This window comes from Melospiza georgiana, chromosome 3 (genome assembly GCF_028018845.1).
Source record: "Melospiza georgiana isolate bMelGeo1 chromosome 3, bMelGeo1.pri, whole genome shotgun sequence".
NCBI lineage: Eukaryota > Metazoa > Chordata > Aves > Passeriformes > Passerellidae > Melospiza > Melospiza georgiana.
In genome coordinates this window covers 42,343,239-42,350,103 of record NC_080432.1, presented here as the reverse complement: position 1 = coordinate 42,350,103, position 6,865 = coordinate 42,343,239, and the positions used below count along the sequence as shown (strand labels likewise).

The following is a 6,865-nucleotide window of genomic DNA, read 5'->3' as shown; positions in this document are numbered from 1 at the left end:
CCCTCTTTTCCTCATGTATGTTCCTGCCTTATAAATTCATCTACCATTCATGATTCTTATCAGTTTTAGAAACTTCTAAAACAGAAATATTGGTTCAATCAGTGCAAACTAAAGCAGACCTCCATATTATTTTTACTGTATCATCTTGGAGATGGAAGGGCAGTTTGCTTTTGTATATTCTTTTTTCACAACCCCTTGGTTTGAAATCATTAGCTATAACCTGGCTTGTACTGTCAAATATCTCTGTTCTAGGATTAAATCCAACAAAGTCACATAAGAGGGGGGGGGGGAAAGCCCAAGCCCTTCAATAATTTAAACTCATTACTCTACTAATCCTTCTATTCTCCTAGGCTCCCTGGAGGTATATTAGGAGGTAATTGAAAACACTTTAATATGCTGAAAAGACATTTGAAACGAATGTAGGCAGCCCCTGGTAACTCTCTACTCCTTTGGTTGTTTAGTAATAAGGAAGATCATCTCAGCAAAAAGAAAAACCCCCCCAGCATATTAAAACAAAGCAAGAACACCTGTAGATAAAAGTGTTCATTTATTGTCAATAAACACTAAAACCACTCCATGGTGTCTTTGTTGTAATGAGAATTTGCTGAGAATTAAGAGTATATGTAGGGTGGGGGAGTGAAATACGTGATGCTTAATTCAGGGCACTGACACAGGGATGCCCTGGGGATCAGGTCTCCAGGTCTGCTGCCCTGTGCACAAACCTGTGTGACACCTTGAGTCTGTCTGATTTACCTTGTGGAAAATGCTGTCACTACATCTTTAACTCATGGAGTTTTAATTAATTATTGCTTTTAAATGACTCAGGGAACCTTCAATAAAGTTGTCATAGAAGTTAAAAGTGTTGCTATTGCTTCAAAATTCTACAGTAGGAAATGTGTTTAAATATCAGTTCTGATAGTACAGGATTGCACTATGCCTGTAAAGCACTTTGTATTAAGGACAGTATAAAGTTTCACTTCCCCAAGGAGAATCTAGGGAGGAATTATTTTAGTTTTTACTTCTCATTAATAATGTATTTGACACTTGGCAAGCTGTGTTTGGAGATGGGTGCTCTTTAGAGAATCATTGGACAATGTAGTGTGTGATTTTCTGTTTGCAGTCAATTTATGATTCAAAGAGACAGCTTCATCCTACCTATAAATTTATTCCCATGGTTGTGCTTCCTCTGCCAATTCACTAATGAAGTCTTTTCCAAGACAGTTGATCTCTTTTTGTCTTGAAAGCAATACTCAAGTAAATAAAGCTTTCCTTTTCTTTCTTTTTTTTTTTTTTTCTTTAAATTCTCAGCCATGGCACCATACGGAACAAAGAATCAGTGTTGGATTAGAGAGTCACTGGCTTCTAGATCAAATTGTTTTAAACTTTGCCTTGGAGACTAGCACACAAAAAATTAATCTTACAAGAAGACTGACAGTGGCTTCCTCAAAAGGAGCGTGGCTTGGCTTCAGTCCTGGGACATTTGTGCGCCCAGATTCCATGCGCTGTATTTGCAAACCTGCAAGGGCTCCAAGATTTTTCTGGTGCAGGTCTCACTTCTCATCCGAAAGCGGCTGGTGAGTGCAGCAGGCCAGCAAAGAGCAGGGAGTAATTTCTCTCCTTATACATCCTTTTATCATCACCACTAACTCGCTCTGACGGCTTTAAAACTCTGCCACTTAGTGTTGCATAAGGTAAAGCAGCTGAGTTATGTACAGTGACAGGCTTAGAAATTTATTTATGTAGGGTCTCTCTTGTGTCACTTGTTATTTACAGATGTTAATACATTATAATATCACAATGTATTTAAGCAGGATTATTGTGAGCATTCACAAAGACTAAACATCTTCCTGAAATGAACTGATGCTCCTAAATCATGGCTTGGATTTTGGGAAAAATCTGAATTCCTATTATGTGGATATATAGGGAGAAAAGAAGTCAAGTTCCACTGTTCATATACTTTTAGAAACAGGACTGGCTCCTAATTCACTGCCCCTGTATTCCCTTGTAGAAATCTAGAAAAATCAACCCACTCTGGCCACCACTGTTTTCCTGCTCTGTGCTCGTTGATTCGCACTCATCATTGATTCTTCTACTTCACCCACATTGTCCCTTGTAGCAAGGGAAGGAAAATACAAACCTGATGGATCTGGTTCTGCCCCGGCCCTTGCAGTGCTGCAAGGAGAGAACCAGTGCCCACTTTTGTCAGCTGGGTAAGAACAAATGTCTATGGGGAAGATAGACAAGATTTGCCTGTAGCTTGCCAGTGATCAGAAAATAGGACCCAATAGGTTATTTCTATTAATTTTCCTTAATGATTAATTTTCTTTATGTTCACACTCATGAGACTGTTTTCCTGAAACATTTTGGTGTGTTCAGAGCCTCATTCACGCATCTTTCCATTGTAAGGAAAAGTGTACAGCACAGCATAGGTCCCCAGCTGCAGCCAGCCCTGTGTAACATCTCTGGGGCAATCACAGCAATCTCTTTTGAAAAGTATTTAAATGCTATTTATTTTGAAATGTTATTTAATAGCTGTTAGGTAGCTAAGATCTAAGTCTTTGCAATTCATTTACTCTCTGTAAGCTCCCTGTCTCCTTGTAAAATTACTCACTATGACAATTAAGGAGCTCTCATTTTGTAAGTGTAGGCTCTTACAAAATATAATGGTTTTATTCCTGTTTTGATTTCAGCAGCATTAACAAGTTTTATGCCACATGAGGAGCTGCCCTCCTCATTGTGGTGCTGATGAAGTCTGATCATATTTCTCTATTGCAATTTCAACAAGCGTAAAAAAGAAAAAGTGATAATAATAATAATGATATTGACTTGTGTACCTTAGAGGGATTTCCAAGGGATTAGTAGTGTTTATAATATGCTCTGAAATTGATGCTCTAAGGGCTATTAGGAAGCTGCCTTCCTGACAGCTTGACATATTTTCAGACAGTAGCACAGCAGCTGTATTAAGCCATTGAGCAAGCAATCCCATATAATAAAATCTAAATAATAGAATTTAACAAAAAAAACCCATCAGAAGCCCCTCTCCTCTCTGTGATTCACTGAGATCCATTTTATATGTCTAATGCATCATTCATTGGCCTGGACTTCCAGCTGGAATGCAGTGGTGAAGAGCTGAGATATTGGCCTCCCTGCTGTAGCAGTGCTGAGCACGGTTGCTATGCACAGTAAAGGCAGTGCTGAGGCCCTGGCAGGTATTCCTCTGCAGAAAATGCTCAGCCTAATCCAGCTCTTTCTTCTCTCCCTGTACATCTAGTAGCATTATGAAAATGAAGAAAGATAGTGTGCTTTGCATCAGCGTGACTGAGAGATGACCCAGATTCATAAATAAACTTTGCAGCGATTCAATAATAATTTAACTGTCCACTTCCATGGCTAGTGAGGAATTGCCTTGTCATGATGGGGAGAATGGCAGGGAGGTGAAGATTCATGGCTTCTAAACAGAGAACCAGATGACTGAGTTGCTGTTACCAAGGAAGAGCTATTCTATGCCATTGCTTAGCAGCCTCAAAATTCCACCTTCCCTGTAGTCGTGATGTTGTTTCATTTCAAAATTTGCATTTAGTTCTCATCAAAGAAATAAAAAAATGCTGAAGTTCTACTTTAATTATCTGAAGTTTAGCTAACAACTTGAAGATTGCACACAGTTGTTTGAGTTTAAAAAGTGATTTCACCTTCACTACTTTTAACTTTTTATAATTCTAAAGTGCATTCAAAATTGTAGATACAATATTACAGTGAATTTAGAAATGCAATAGAAAAAGAAATATTAAAAATCATAATTTTTTACAATTTTCCCTCTAGTTATTCTTGAGTTGATGCATCAAGTAAAAAATAACACAAATTTATGAACTTGTCAATTGATGAACTCTACGGTATTTAGGCATTGCCATCCCCTCTTTTTAGCCCTCTTTGGCTAAAAAACAATTATTTCAGATCTACTGTAGGAATTTTATGAGCTCAGCTACTCTAATTTCCACTTGGGCTGGACAGCCCAGGAACAATGAGATGCAGTTGGCTAATATCAGTCCCTCAGTGCCTGGTTTCTTCCACACACTAAGCTGGCATCTGATGCTGGGGAAAGTGCAAATACATACACAATAATGAAACCTTTTGCTTTGAAAGTCAGATTTTTTTTTCACCTCTTCATTTATTTTGTTAATACTACTTCAAAGAAGACTTTAAGAAACATATCTTGAAGTGATATGTTTCTATCGTGGAGAGCTGTGCTCCTCACAGCATTTCTTTTGCAGAAAGAAGCTGGCTGGAAGCCACTGCTTCACAGGCCTTGTGTAGCTGTGAGCTGTTCAGTGGGGGGTACAGAACAGTGTAGGTGGACTCTGATAATGGACGTTTTGGCAAGATGTGTGAGGTGCTTTAATTATTCAATTAGGGATTTTTGCTTTAATAATATACTGCTGTTCCATTGCACCCATGCTGCAGGATGCTCACAAAGCTACCATGCAAAAATATTAGCTGGTGCAGGGAATAGCTGTAACCTTCTGCTCAGTTTTGTGTCCCGTGGGGAACATACTATAAGTCAATCCTGTGCCATGCATTACCTGCCAACCAATTTCTGAATGTGCTTCTGGGACCTGAGTAGTATCTATGAGAAGCTGAGACCTGGCTGCCTTGGAAGTGGCTTTTTTTATCCCCATCTCCATCAGGATAGTCATGCAGGATGTTCTTTTTGGCTTGTTCAGGAGCTGAAATATGAAGTACCTTGGAACCATTTTTTTCTGTCAATGCACCATGCTACTTCAGATTTTCACTTGAGCAGAATCTTGTCTCTTGCCTTCAGGACTGGTCTCTCAGGAACAGTTGTGTTTGTCCAGGCATCTTGCAAAACTTGCAAGGATTTTGTTGAGATTGGTGGCAAGGTCAGAAAATACTATTTTTGTCTTTTGAAGTATAAATGTAAGAGGCAGATTCTAGTTGTCTGGAAGAATGCATCACAATATATGACCAAGTAGGCAAATGAAGATACAGCTGGGTAAAAGGTATGTATGAACAAGTTTAACAGGGAAGCTTGGGTGCATTCAATGTTTTTTGAACTTCACAAAAGTTGCCAATGTGTTTTTGATTTTTTTAGTAACTGCTTGTAAATATATGATTCTAATACAATGGCAATGGTTGTTAAAAACTTACTGAGGATCTTCACCTGTGGGCTTAAAAGGAATTTTGTGTTGTTGTAGATGATACAGTGTCCTCTGTTGACATCAGTGCATTTAGTCTTTTCCTGTAAATAGAGGGATTGTATAAAAATTTGTGTTCTTCAAAATGCAAAAAAACCCTCAGCGATTATTTTAGTAATATTGTACAGATTTCAAGTCTAAAGATAAAAGGCACCCACCAGTATTGTCCTCCTGTTTGTTGAGAATCAGATCATGCAACTTCTATTATCCAAGAGAGCTAAATTAGCTGTAATTAAGAGCATAAATGATGAAAAGCAAAAATTAGATTAATTAACACTGTTTAAAAACCTGAACTAAGGATGTGATCACTATTTTAAATAGAAGTATTATAGGGATAAAGTCCTGAAGTAGAATATGTGGTTTTGTAGTTCAGGAAACAATTGTGCTTTGGTAACAGGAATGGACCAGATGAGCCTTATTAATAGTAATACAGTTATGATTAAAGTATTGATAGTTTATACAGTAATGATTAAAATATGAGCATCCCAATTAATGTCTCCTGTATGGAATAAAATTTAAAAAAAGAATCCACTTGCCCAACCCAGAAGTTTTACATTATTTTTTAATCTTTTGGTTTCAAGCTCATAACTACTAAATTATAGTCTTTAATATAAAGCACAAGTTAACTACCGCAACTAATACATAGTAGAATTTTTCCTTTAATGCACAGAAAACTGGAATTATGTTGTGTTACAGCTGAGGTTGCCTGCAAATGAAGAACAAACTTCTACCTCCACAAGTGTCCATTTCCCTGCATTTTCTCATGCAGCTCTGTAGATGAATATGATGGCAGCATATTCTGCAAGAATATCTGCCTTTCTTGGGATGTTATGCCAGATGCTATTGGGTACAATGAGGGAAATGTCCCAATGAGCAGGGACTGACAGAGCTACTTTTGGCTTGGGTGGCATTCATCCGTCAGTAGGGATCACTGGATTCTGTTTCTCTTGTCTTATTTTGATGCTGTGGGATAAAACCCTGGGCATTAATACTTAATGCCACTAGTAATACTACTGGCAAGTGTGAACAAAGACTTTTTAGATCATAAAGGAGACTCCTGATAAGCGGAATTCAAGCTCAGAGCTCTGAATCCAGTACCTGGGCACAAAAAATGCTATTAAAATAGTAATATCCCTCATGTCCCCACACTTTGTATATTATGTGTTTGCTCTAACTTTTCATTACAAAGGAGTATGTGCATTGGGACTTTGTTTAGGTAGATGTTTATATAATCCTCTTCAAAGTGCCATGCAAAGATAGATGAAAATTAAGATATCTTGTTAACATTCCCTTCCTGTACTTCATGTGCTATAAAATCCCAGTGACCCATTGCCTCTCATGACTATGTTGAGAAATTTGATGCAACAGGGCCGGTTTAGTGGATTTAAAGATCTGCTGCTGAAGATCTGACATTTATATGAAGTGAAGTTTAGGGCGTGCAGGTCTGACTATAATTAGTTTTGTATATCCTTGCTATGCTAAGGCTTTGGAGATGTTTTGATTCACTGTTTATGTCCATCTCAGGTGTGGAGTGCACCTGATATAGTGACCTGATATATCTGACCTTCTGGTTCAATTCCTTCTCCAAGAATCTCACTTGTCTGCAACAAATAAGCTCTGTCAATGTGATCTGTGCATGGTGATGGGTACACTGA

General features: G+C 38.0%; 1 long non-coding RNA gene across 2 annotated transcripts in view; it reads left to right on the top strand.

Moving 5' to 3' along the window:
* The first annotated feature begins 4,470 nt into the window (after positions 1-4,470).
* LOC131081470 (uncharacterized) overlaps positions 4,471-6,865 on the top strand; it is a 29,744-nt gene continuing 27,349 nt past the window's right edge. For both annotated transcript variants that reach the window (XR_009114263.1, XR_009114262.1), the window contains exon 1: positions 4,471-5,015. This is a non-coding gene — a long non-coding RNA (uncharacterized LOC131081470). The remainder of the gene's footprint in view (positions 5,016-6,865) is intronic.